The sequence below is a fragment of the Triturus cristatus genome, chromosome 3_1, assembly GCF_964204655.1.
Source record: "Triturus cristatus chromosome 3_1, aTriCri1.1, whole genome shotgun sequence".
NCBI classification, from domain to species: Eukaryota; Metazoa; Chordata; class Amphibia; order Caudata; family Salamandridae; genus Triturus; species Triturus cristatus.
Window position 1 is genome coordinate 1,146,967,031 of NC_140583.1, and position 13,058 is coordinate 1,146,980,088.

General features: G+C 47.4%; 1 protein-coding gene and 2 pseudogenes across 1 annotated transcript in view; all 3 read left to right on the forward strand.

The window, feature by feature from the left end:
* LOC146861630 (uncharacterized) overlaps positions 1–13,058 on the forward strand; it is a 337,542-nt gene that overhangs the window by 171,382 nt on the left and 153,102 nt on the right. The gene's annotated exons all lie outside the window — the stretch shown is intronic.
* On the forward strand, positions 8,286–8,403 carry LOC146861648 (5S ribosomal RNA; annotated as a pseudogene).
* LOC146861649 (5S ribosomal RNA) lies at positions 8,521–8,639 on the forward strand (annotated as a pseudogene).

Sequence of the window (13,058 nt, forward strand, 5' to 3'; positions counted from 1 at the left end):
ATGACCCGCCAGACTAACGCAGTTACCTCTACCTGCTTCAACTCCCTCCACATCCTCTGCAAGACCTTCAAGTGGATCCCCCCCAAATGCAGAAAGACCGTCACCCACGCACTCATAACCAGCAGACTGGAATACGGCAACGCCCTCTACGCCGGAATCAACAAGATACAAACCATCCAGAACACCGCAGCCAGACTAGTCCTTGAAACCCCACGACATGAGCACATTACCCAGCACCTACAAGATCTCCACTGACTCCCCGTCGAGAAGAGAGTAACCTTCAAGCTACTCACCCACGCCTACAAATCACTCCACAAAATCGGACCCAAATACCTCAACGAGAGAGTATCCTTCCACGTACCCAAAAGGAAACTCTGGTCCGCCGACCTCGTCCTAGCAGAGACCTCAAGCATCCACAGAACCAGAGCAGGCGGAAGAGCCTTCTCCTACGTCGCAGCAAAGGCCTGGAACGAGCTCCCAGTCAACATCAGACACTCCCCTACTCTGCACACCTTCAGGAAGTGCCTCAAGACCTGGCTCTTTGACTGATCCGGAGCTACATCCCCCCCGCGCCTTAAGACCCTCACAGGTGAGTAGCACGCTCTATTACCCCTGATTGATTGATTCCCTGTAGGGAGAAGGACCGCCTCAAAAGTTTACGATTTTCACCTTTCATTTGCATTAGCCATTTGAGATGTCTGTGGTCAGTTTGAACTGTGAAGTGAGTAACAAACAAATATGGCCTGAACTTCTTCAGGGACCAAACCACAGCAAAGGCCTCCCTCTCAATGGCACTCCAACACTGCTCCCTGTGGAGTAACCTCCTGCTTAGAAAAAACAACAGGCTGGTCTTGGCCTTCATCATAGGTCTGGGATATGACCACTCCTATCCTTAGCTCAGAGGCAGCAGTCAGCACAATGAACTGCTTGGTGTAGTCTGGAGCTTTGAGAATTGGTGCTGAGCACATTGCCTCTTTTAGGGTGTCAAAAGCCTTTTGACAGCTAACTGTCCAGTTCATCTTTTTGGGCATCTTCTTGGAGGTGAGTTTTGTGACCGGTGTCACAATAGATCCATACCCTTTTACAAACCTCCTGTAGTATGCAGTCAAGCCAAGGAATGATGTGACTTGAGTCTGGGTTGTTGGAGCTTCCCAGTCCAGGATGGCCTGGATCTTAGGTTTTAAAGGTTGCCCTTGGCCTCTACCGACAAGGTGGCCCAAGTATACAACTGTTCCCTGCCCTATCTGGCATATGGATGCCTTGATAGTTAGGCCTGTAGTTTGGAGGGCATTTAAAACATCCCCTTGTGGATCAGGTGATCCTGCCAGGTGGAGCTAAAGACAGCAAATTCATCAAGATATGCTGCACTAAAGGCCTCCAATCCCGCCAGGCCTTGGTTCACCAACCTTTGAAAGGTGGCAGGGGCATTCTTTAGACCAAAGGCCATAACAGTAAACTGATAATGCCCATCAGGTGTGGAGAATGCTGTTTTCTCTTTGGCTCCTGTGGTCATGCCAATCTGCCAGTACCCTGCAGTTAAGTCAACGGTACTTAGAAATTTGGCTGCAGCCAATGTATCTATCAATTCATCAGCTCTTGGGATAGGGTGAGCATTTGTCTTGATGACAGAGTTGAGACCTCTATAGTCCACAGGGAACCTCATTTCTCTCTTTCCACCCTGTGGATGAGGTTTGAGAACTAAGACCACTGGGCTGGCCCAGGGGCTCTCAGATTGTTAAATAATCCCTAACTCCAACATCTTGCTCAGCTCAGCTTTGATGCTCTTCTTAACTTGATCAGACTCTCGATAGATTTTGTTTTTGGCAGATACACTGTCCCCAGTGTCCACATCATGGGTACACCAGTTTTCCTGACCAGGGGTCAAAGAGAAGAGCTTAGCATACTGCTGCAAGTCTTGCTTACAGTCAGCCTGCTGTTGGGCAGTGGGGGTGTCTTAATAGACCATGCAGTTCACTGACCTGTCTTTAGGACTGTAAGAGAGGAGAATGGGGGAGAGGCTCACTACCTGTCTCCTGATCCTCATCCTTAAACAACTGCTTGGATATGTCAGCCCTGTCATGGAAAATATTAAGGCGGTTCACATGGATCACCCTTTTGGGGGTCCTGCTTGTGCCCAGGTCCACTAAATAGGTGACCTCGCTTTTCTTTTCTAAGATGGGGTAAGGGCCACTCCCTTTGCCCTAGAGGGCCCTTGGATCCACAGGCTCCAAAACCCATACCTTTTGCCCTGATTGGAATTCTACCAGTGCAGCTTTTTGGTCATACCAGTGCTTCTGGAGATCCTAGCTGGCCTCAAGATTTGTGGAAGCTTTTTCCATGTAATTCTGGACTTTAGGCCTAGTACATAGTCCACAATAGCCTGTTGGGTTCTTGGAGATGCTTCTACCAACCCTCTTTAACAAGACAGAGTGGTCCCCTAATAGGATGGCCAAACAGAAATTCAATTGGGGAAAACCCCACTCCCTTCTGAGGCACCTCTCTGTAGGCGAAAAGCAAGCATGGTAAGAGGAAATCCCATCTTCTTTTGAGTTTTTCAGGGACCCCATGATCAAGCACTTCAATATTTTGTTGAACCTTTCAATCAGACCATTGGTTTGTGGGTGATAGGGTGTAGTAAACATGTACTGCACTCCACACTCTTTCTACATGTGTTTGAGGTATGCAGACATGAAGTTTGACCCTCTGTCTGAAACCAAAGCTTCAGGAAACCCTACCCTGGTGAAGACACCAATGAAGGCCTTGGCTACTGCAGGAGCTATAGTAGTCCTAACGGGAATTGCTTCAGGATACTGGTGACATGATCCACTACCACCAGAATGAGTTTATTTTCTGATGCTGTGGAGGCTCAAGTGGACCCACTATGTCCACACCTACCCATTCAAAGAGAATCCCAAGTACTAGTAGTAGAAATAAGGGGGCCTTTGGGTGTCCACGTGTTTTGTAACTGGCTTGACAGGTGACACTGGAGCTGGCAAACTCCTTTACCTTCTCGGACATCCAGGGCCAGTAAAAGTTGCTGACTAGCCTTTCCCAAGTCTTGGTTTGGCCAAGATGCCCAGCTAGGGGATATCATGAGCCAAAGTGAGTAAAAGATTTGAGGCACTACCACACTCCTAGTGGTGCCAGGGTTGAGGTCTCTGGCCTCGGTATACAGGAGTCCCCCCTCCAAATAGGCTCGGTGGGTACCACTGACATCTCCCTTTTCCTGTGCAGCTTCTTCCTGCATCAGGCTTTCAAGAGGAACACAGGTCTGCTGTCCAAGGCACAGCTGTTCCCTGGCTCAACCTGATAAGGGTCAGGTTCCATGGGCTCAGCTCCCTCTGGGGCTTTCAAGTCCTCTCTCTGAGGAGAAGGGTTCTGAGTCTCTTGCTATCCAGAAGCTGGTTTCCTAGTCTTATTACCTTTTCTCTTGGAAGGTTGAGCCATTCTTTCAGGCTCCAACACTACTTTTTCACACTGCTTTTGGCTCTGTACTCTAGTTTTGACACGCACCATCTCAGAGATGTTCAGCATTTCTGCGTGGGTTTTCAATTCTACCTCAGCCCATGCTGAGGTCTCCAGGTCATTTCCAAGCAGGCAGGCAGCTGGAAGCTTTGGAGAGACCACTACCTGTTTCAGGCCAGTAACCATCCCTACCAGTCTAATGTCACCATTTCCATTGCATGGTCAGTAGTAACACTGTCAGCATTGGTGACTGGATAAGACTTTCCAATTAGGTTTTGCTCTGGGAAAACCAGTGTCTCTCTCACCATAGTGACACTGGCACCTGTATCCCTCAGAGCTTCTATTCTAGTCACATTTATCCAGGGGTATTGTTAATACTTCTTAAAGTTGGGTGGCCACACAGCTAATGTGGCAAACTCAACTTCACCCTCAGTGACTAGAACTGCTTCAGTGTGAACCCTGATTTGCTCTGGGCACACTGTTGATCCCATCTGGAGATTGGCTACACCAGTAAAAACTGGAGAAGGATTGGGGGCTTCTTGAAAGGACAAGTAGCATCTCCAGTTAAGTGTCCCAACTTCTTACAGTTGAAACACAAGGCCTTCTGGGGATCAAAGTTCTTCCCTTTGTAACCACAATTGGACTGGAAAGAGGTTTGCGACCCAGCCCCCTGAACAGGTTTTTGGGGCCCTTGAGAAGACTGTCTTTTTGTCTCTGAGGTTCTCACCCACTTTTCCCTGGTGAAATTTTGGAACCCCTTTATTTTGGTCTCCCCCATTGGTTGTTTCGGTGATCCTAGTCTTGACCCAGTGGTCTGCCTTCTTTCCTAATTCTAGGGGAGAAAGTAGACCTAGGTCTACCAAATGTTGATGTAACTTTTCATTAGTGCAATTACTCAAAATATGTTGTATTGTAGTTTCTTAACTGAGTAGTCTATGAAATCTATCCAGGATTGGTCTTGGGTTTTGTGAGCCCCCTGAATCAATTCCAAGAATGGGAGTTTGTCATACTTTGATGCTAGAAGCCCACTGGCTTCTGGCAGAGACCCATTGGTTCCTGGCCTTGAAGACATCACTAGTGAGGTGTGGTGTATGCACTTACCTACTCTAGTGTAACCTACTAAACTCTCTAGAGTTGTAGAAAGGGTGTGCTTAGCCCTTGATACACAACTCTGTAGAACTTACTGTAATTTAAGCGTGATTTATATGTACCTCAGGTACCTTTAGCGGTTTTCAGTTAGTCACTCACTTGAGATTATCTGGTAAAACAATGGCAAGCTTGAATCCCACCGCTGCCACCAATGTGAGAAGTTGGCCTGGTATATGCTGTCCACTAGTTATAGTGGGCACCTTGCACCAGTCCAAACAATCCCTTATTGATGATAGGTTAAAGACAACCTTATTTGAAAGCTATCCTAGTGGTAGCTCTGGAGAGCAGCCTTTAGGCTAAGTCTTGAAGGAATGTAAAGCAGCTTGTTTTACCAGTCTATAATCTCTTGAATGGCTAAATGAAAGGAGACCACCCCAGGTATATATTTAAAATATATGTATTTATTACTAAACACATATTACTAGTCTCTTTATGAGGCTAAAGGTCAAAGCACATATGTGACATTTCAAATATCACAGTAAATTAGCACAATATATGATGGGCCCTAGGGGCGAACCAAACCATATATTAAGAAAGTGGTATAAGAACCACGACTTGACTAGACACAAGGCCTAGAGCCTGTTGAATCACTGGGACCCCAAGGAACCACCCAAGGTAGTGACACAGGGGACCCACGGGGGACGTGTGTGTAGTGTGTGAACACAGCCACGAGCTCCGTTAGCTTCTATGGGGAAAGTCGCGGTTAGAATTTTAAAGTTTAAGGACACTTAGGAGTGGACTAGGAACAAACCCTTTTGGACTTAGATGGTTCTAGGGCCAACACCCACGGGAGCACTCATGTTACCTCACCCAGGGAAGCCGGGTGCATTGGTGTCAAATGATGTCGGGTCACGTCGTCGTTTTCAATGTCAGCTTGCTGAAAAGTGCTGCTGCTGGGAAGATGAGCAGTGTCCGAAGAGATCCAAGCCTGGATCGAAGATGTGAAGAACCTGAAAGCAGAGAGGACAGAGTCTGGGTCACTTGCCAGTGACCAGGGGCACGATAGTCGAATGCCCTCCGATGTCGGGTGCTTCAGGTGCAAGGAGGGGAAGCTTGACTCTTCAGCCACGAGGACCAGGAGGTGTCGAGGATGACCAGGAGCTGGATTCGAGCTGTCCTACGAAGGATGTCGCGTGCTGCAGCTTCGGTGCCCGGATTGGGCACAACAAGCCTTGGCAACAGCAACCCACGCAGGAAGAGGAAAGGTGCTTCGGTGCGGACCAGCAAGGTCCTGGGGACTCCCCAAGCGATGGAGAGTCAGGGCACGTCTGGACGACCAGGGAAGCCCAATTAAAGTTAAAGTTGCCTTCACAGGGACCCACCAGTCAACGGACCAGGGATCGCAAAGGAGCCTCGAGCGAAAACACAAAGGGCGGGCTCACGGAACACTCGTACAGTGTAGGCCAGCAATCTTCGGTGGAAAAGGTGCTCGGGGTCTGGGCTACAAGTAATCCAGTGCACAGCCTCAAAGGACGTCGAGAAGCTGATGCACTTGCAAATGTGCACAGTGTCCAGGGGTTCCAGTTCCACGGTACCCACGAGGGCTACGGGTCTCAGCTTTGCTGGGGACTCGGGTCAGCCTTTGGGAAGTCTGGAAAACCACCTCCTGTGTTGCAAATTCTTCTGCGTCCGGCGGGAGCTTTGGCGATGCAGACCGGACAGATGCGTCTTTGGTGCCTGCCAAGCAGGGGAGTAACTCCTTTACTCCAAGGGAGATACTTCAGTCATCTAGTTGTGTAGATCGTCGAAGTTCCGGGATTTCTGTATCAGAGTTTCGTCCAGGTGTAATCTAAAGCCCTGTAGCCAGGGGTTCCTTTCTTATACCCAAAGAAGGGGTTGGACATACTCTGGGGACCCACCTATGGGAGGGTCAGGAAAGAGGGGTGGCTACACCCATTTCCTTTGTCCAGTTTCGTGCCAGAGCAGGGGCTGGTAGCCCGTGCAACCGGTTTGAGCTGGACTATGCACAGGGACACCAAATGTGCCCCCAGTGCAGACTTCAAAGCACTCCTGGAGTGCTCCCACCAAGCCCTAATCCACTAAGGCCTGTTTGGGAGATGGTAATACCTCCCTGTGACAGGAAACCTATTGTCCAGGCCTCCCCTGCCGGAGTTTCGGTCAGCAGCAGGAGGCCAGACTCGTGTCTGTGGCTGGCAGCATCCATTTTGTGATGCCAGGGCTCTGTTTTTGCATTTGTCACCCCGAGTGGGAAGGGTATGCCCAGACGTGAGTCCCTTGCTCTCCATGCCACTGGAATCAAGCTATCCTGGCTGAAGAGGGCTGAAACCCCGAAACCGGTCCTAGGAAGCTTGTTTCCGGTCCAGGGAAGACATGGCTTGGCAGTTCGGGCTGGACTGTTTCCATGAGGCACAGGGTCAGACTGATTTGCATATGGCCATGTCTGAACTGGGGTGGCAGAGTGGGCTAAAGAACGGTGATGGATTAAACCCAGATCAGTTGACTGGGGGTGAGTGCTTGCAATGTTCAACACTCCGTCCATCATTTCCTTTGGTTTTTGCTTCGTTCACCATAAGTTGGCAGGGTATGCTCAGACGTGAGTCCCTTGCTCACTTTGCCACTGGATTCAAGCAAGCCTGGCTGAAGACGGCTGAAATGCCAGAAACCGGTCCTAGGAAGCTTGTTTCCGGTCCAGGGAAGACATGGCTTGGCAGTTCGGGCTGGACTGTTCCCATGAGGCACAGGGTCAGACTGATTTGCATATGGCCATGTCTGAACTGGGGTGGCAGAGTGGGCTAAAGAACAGTGATGGATTAAACCCAGATCAGTTGACTGGGGGTGAGTGCTTGCAATGTTCAACACTCCGTCCATCATTTCCTTTGGTTTTTACCATCCCAAAGTTAGCATGTACTGTTTGGTTATAATGCACTTAAGAGTATATGGTCAGGCTGCATCACAGACAACCCCGGAGAAGAGATTCCGAAGGCCGCAGAGGGGCTCTGCTCATGCATGGGCACCCTCTCACACAAAACCAAGCTTCAGGATTGATAAGGCCTGCCATAGGGGTGACTGATAGGTTTATATGTGCAGGGATAGGGTGAGATATAGTGAACCTATATCTAAGTAAGGGGTGCATGCACCACCTTACTCAGGCTGTAGTATCAGACCTGTGGTGTCATTTTGGAGGGCTTCCCAGGGGTGGCATAATACATGCTGCAGCCCCTGGTAGGCCTCTGGGGTACCTATGTCCTGGGTACATAGTATACCATATACTAGGGACTTATAAGGGCACCCTAGAATCCAATCTGTGGTGTACCTAAGGTACAGAGAATCAATTTAGAGAGGAAGCAGCTAGGCTGGGGTCCTGAATAGCAGGGCCCCCGCCAAACTAAAGTCGAAAGACACGGAAACATCAGCAAAAATTGCAGGTAACCATAAGAAGCAGATCCTACTATCCTACTATCCTACAAGCATTAAAAAAGCTAAGACCCCATAGGTCTGCGCTCTTCATGTCTACAACCATACAACCCTGAAAGCAACTGATCTCGTCTGAACTCAGCACGGTTGGCCGCCTTGGAATACCATGTGAAGTAGGCTTTTCATCTTTTTTAAGAAAAAATCTTTAGGCGCATGAGAGTGCCTTGTCCACTTTCTATGACCAGCACTGAAGGACCATGAAAAGAGCTAAGGTCCCCAAAGTCAGTGCTCTTCATGCCTACGGCCAGACCTCCCTGAAAGTACCTGATCTCGTTTGATCTCAGAAGTTGGCAGGGTCGTGCCTGGTTAGTACCAGGATAGGAGACTGCGTGGGAATGCCAGGTGCTGTAGGCTTTTCACCTTTTTTTTAATTTGCTTTAAGTGAATGAGGGTGGGTTGTCTCGCTTGCTATGGCCAGAACTGAAGTAGCATGAAAAAAAAGCTAAGACCCGCAAAGCCAGTGCTCTTCATTCGGATGGCCATACCACTCTGATAGCACCTGGTTTCATCTGATCTCAGACGTTAAGCAGGGTCGGGCCTGGTTAGTGCCTGTTTGGGAGACCACCTTGGAAAACAAGGTGCTGTAGGCTTTTCGTCTTTTTTTATTTAGCTTTATGTGAATGAGGGTATTTAGCTTTATGTGAATGAGGGTGGCTTGTCTCACTTGCTAACGGCCTGCACTGAAGTAACATAAAAAAAGCTAAGACTGCGAAAGTCAGCGCTCTTCATGCCTACAGCCATACCACCCTGAAAGCAACTGAGCTCGTCTGATCTCAGAAGTGAAGCACGTTAGGGCCTGGCTAGTACCTGGATGTGAGACTGCCTTAGAATACCAGGTGATGCAGGCTTTTCATATTTTTTTAAAGTTGTTTTAGGTGAATGAGACTTGCTTGTCTCACTTACTATGACCAGCACTGAAGGAGCATGAGAGTTAAGACCCCCAAAGTCAGTGCTCTTCATGAATATAGCCATATCACCCAAAAAGCATTTGATCTCAGAAGTTAAGCAGGGTCTGGCGTGGTTAGTACCTGGATGGGAGACCCACTGGGAATACTAGGTGCTGGAGGCATTTAATCTTTTTTTTTATGTACTTTAGGTGAAATAGGGTTACTTGTCTCACTTGCTATTCCCAGCACTGGAGTAGAATGAAAAAATGCTAAGATCACCAAAGCCAGTGCTCTTCATGCCTACGCCCATACCACCCTGAAAGCACCTGATATCAGACGTTAAGCAGGGTTGGGCCTGGTTAGTACCTGGATGGGAGACCGCCTAGGAATAACAGGTGCTGGGGAGTCACAGCCAATTTTTCCATGATGCCTTTGTAAACCTTAGAGGCGAACTCCAGCTCCTGGTAAAATGTATCTGTAAGCCCCATGTGGGCCTAGCAGTTCGGCTGGACTGTCCCATGGGGAGCTTGGTCAAAACTGAATTGCAAATAGCTAAATCCAACTTAGAATTCCATGAAAAAACGAGGGATTTAGGGCCAGATATCTGTACTAGGGCTGAGTGTTTTACATTGTATAGCATTCTGTCTGTCATTTGTTCTTTTGCATTTGTCACCCTAAGTGGGACATGTATGCCCAGACGTGGGTCTCGTGCTCACCATGCCATCATTGTAAAGCTATCCTGGCTGATAAGGGGGGATAACCCGAAACCGGTCCTAGGATGCTTTTTTCTGGTCTGGGGAGGACTGTTCCTATGGGGAGCAGGGCCAAAACTGATTTGCATATGGTCGGGTCCAGACTGGAATGGTGTGAGCAAAAAACAATGAATTTAGTCTCAAATCTCTGTACTGTGGGTGAGTGTTTGAAATTGCTCAGCATTCCATCCATTATTAGTTCTGTTTGCATTTGTCACACTAAGTTGGTCGGGTAGGCCCAGACGTGGGTCGTGTAATTACCATGCCACCAAAGTAAAGCTTACTGGTTGATGAGTGTTGATACCCTGAAATAGGTCCTAAGATGCTTGTTTCTGGTCTTGGGAGTACCTGGCTGGCCATTTAAGGTAGACTGTTCCCATGGAGAGCAGGGTTAAGCCTGATTTGCATATGGCTGGGTCCAAACCTAATGGCGTGGTTAGCTAAATAATGATAGATATGTGCCCAGATCTCTGTACTGGGGGTAAGTGTTTGACATTGTTCGGCATTCCATCCATCATTTGTTCTTTTTGCGCCTCTCCCTTACCACAGCAGTCTGTACTGCCATCAGGATCTTTTCTGTTGGTGTCAAACACATCTCTGCATTGGTGTATACATGTGATTTATATGCATTTGGTAGAGTGCTCCTTCGTTGAATATATGATAGGTGTACTCTGATGCACCACAATGATATGGATCGTCAGGTTTGGCGTGTTTACACATGTGTGTAAGTATTTTGACGCTTGTACTGAACGTAAAATCTGTGTGTGTTCAGTTATCCAGTGTGTGCTTGAAAAGTCTGGATGACGGAAGTCATAGGTGCTTTAACCCATTCTGAGTAATCTGGAATGTAAGCTCTGCAAAATTTAGGAATCCCAATATGGTTTAAAAATTTCTTCAATGTGTTTGATGGTTGTAAAAGTGCACACCTCTGTAGGATGTGTTTTGCAATGCTACTGCATTCACTTGACAGCTCATATTCCAAGAATAGGACATAGAGGTTTTGATTTCTTAAAATTAGATTTGTAGCCCATTCAAGCAATTCCCAGAATTATGCAATCAACCCTTGCCAAGTGTATAGAAAGGTCATCATCCGTCAAATATATGTTATCGACTTGGGACAATGCCTGGCCGTCAAATGTTTGTCGAAGTTCTGATGCCCAGGCTGAAAACAACCCTGGGATGTTCTTATACCCTTGAGGTAATCAACAGAATTGTTCCGAGAACACAGCACCTTGAATGTAGTCAAATACTTTCAGGTGCTATATTTTTGGAGAAAAAACATTCAAGATGTCCAATGTAGTTTTGTGTTTTTTACGCAGTATGTTTGTCATTAATGCCGTGCTATGCGCTTTTTGTACAGTAAATGCACGTGTAGCTGTGTGCAGGTGTCTGTAATACAATACTAGACGATATGAATGGGCTGGTTTCATCACTGGAAATAAAGGATTATTCATAGGATAGGTGCAACTTTCTATTACACCTTGGTATTCAAGTTGTGTGAGTATCTCTGTAACTTGCTTTTTAGCCTAATTTTTAATGGAGTATTGTCTTTGAGGTTGTGAGGCTAACCTCACTGTTATTACATGAAAAGGGGAACCATCATTCCATCCCACATGTTTGCTGTATAATGCAGGAGCTAGCGCTAACACACACCCATTGGCGTATGAATGTTTAACTGATTCTGAAACGAGGTTGGAAAAAAACGGGTAAAATTACTATTTCTCCCTCTAGATAATCCATCATAAATTCAGGTGGCCAGCGCTTTTTCAGCAAAGAGAATATTGTAGATGAATGGCAAGTTCTCCCAAAAGAGAACATGAATGTATCTCGGCAAGTCCCCCTCCAATTAGAGTTACATCTCGTATAAACGATGCAAGATGCTCACCCTTGTATCCTGTGTTTTCACCTGGATGTAGTCATTCAACGCTACTGCCATCAGATAATCCATCAGGTTTTGACGAACTATTGTAACTTCTGCTGCACTGTCAAGCATGGTCAGAGCACACTCCTCGCTCAGAAGTAGCATCCTCAAAATCCGTGACATGCTTGACTTTGAGCCCAGCTTCCTTCTTCTTTTTGAAGTGAGGTTTTGACTTTTAGGTGTATCTTCCTTTTTAAGTCTTGCTTAGCGTTGCAGCGCGAAAGCGCTGCCATCGCTTTGCGAGGAATGCAGTATATACTGTAGTGTGGAAGCTTCATGAAGCTCCGCCCACTCTCTGCCCAGTGGCTTTTGTGTTAAAAGCTGCTTTCTGATTGGTTTGAGGCTTGTTAGACCCTCCTCATTCATCATTTGCATCCTTCCACGGCTATTGGCCCCTTTACTCCTAACACTATTTTCTTCCCTGTCTCCCCCCCACCCTCAGTCTGTGACTCCCCCCCTCCTCCCCCCAATCCCGTTTGTGTTTGTTTTCAATGTAATTTGCCTGCCGTAAATGCGAGTACTATTGCATTGCCAATGTTTGTTTTTTTATTTTTGGGAGCACTATTTCTGTATATACGCCAGGACGTGCTTTGCTTACGTTTAGCGTGCCGTGCACGCTTTCACTTTCAGAGCAGCTGGACAATCAATAGCCTTCCCACGCCCTCTCCAACTTTGCATTTCCCCTCTGCTGCTTGTCTCATGTTCCCGCCCCTCCTCAGTCTCCTCTCTCTCCACCAGGCATCGAAGCACCACACGTCCAGCAGCTCGGCATCCAGCCTTTACCTCGACCCTGAGGTCTCCGGCTGCAGCATTGGAGAGGCGTGTCTCCAATCGCACAAGTGTGGTTTAACATTTGAAACCGTGACATGATGCCAGCTGCTCCCAGGACAGGGCGGAGGGTCGATTTTTCGGTGAGAAAGGGGCTGAGAAAACCCAGTGCCCTTAGCTCCGCCGCCCGCCTCCTGCACGGCCCAAGTGACTGCATTTTATCAATGGACTTGCAATCGGAGCCAAACCCGCCGAGAAACACTTGAACACAGAGGCGCTTTGGCCGCTGCGTTTTTGCTAGGTTAAAAAAACACAATGTGGTCACAGTTAATTAGCAATTCGTTTCTTAAGGCGATGTGTTTAGGATTGGTTTACAATTTTATACTTACTTAATTTAAAAAAATGTGCGATTGATTTTTGCCCACTGGCAAATAAAGTATGCTTAATAGAAAAGGAAAACACTATTTTGGCGATAAACAATGCTTTTACATATTGGCTTCCGGATGCATATTACGCTGTGTTTGTTTATCTTAACTGCACCTTAACAACAGTTATAAACATACAAACAAAGACGCGGGCATTTCACACTGAGATATTCATCCTCACAATTTCACTATAGGTTCTGTACAAAAACATCCATTCACTGTGATCCAGCACAGCGTGTTTGCTTAACATACCCAG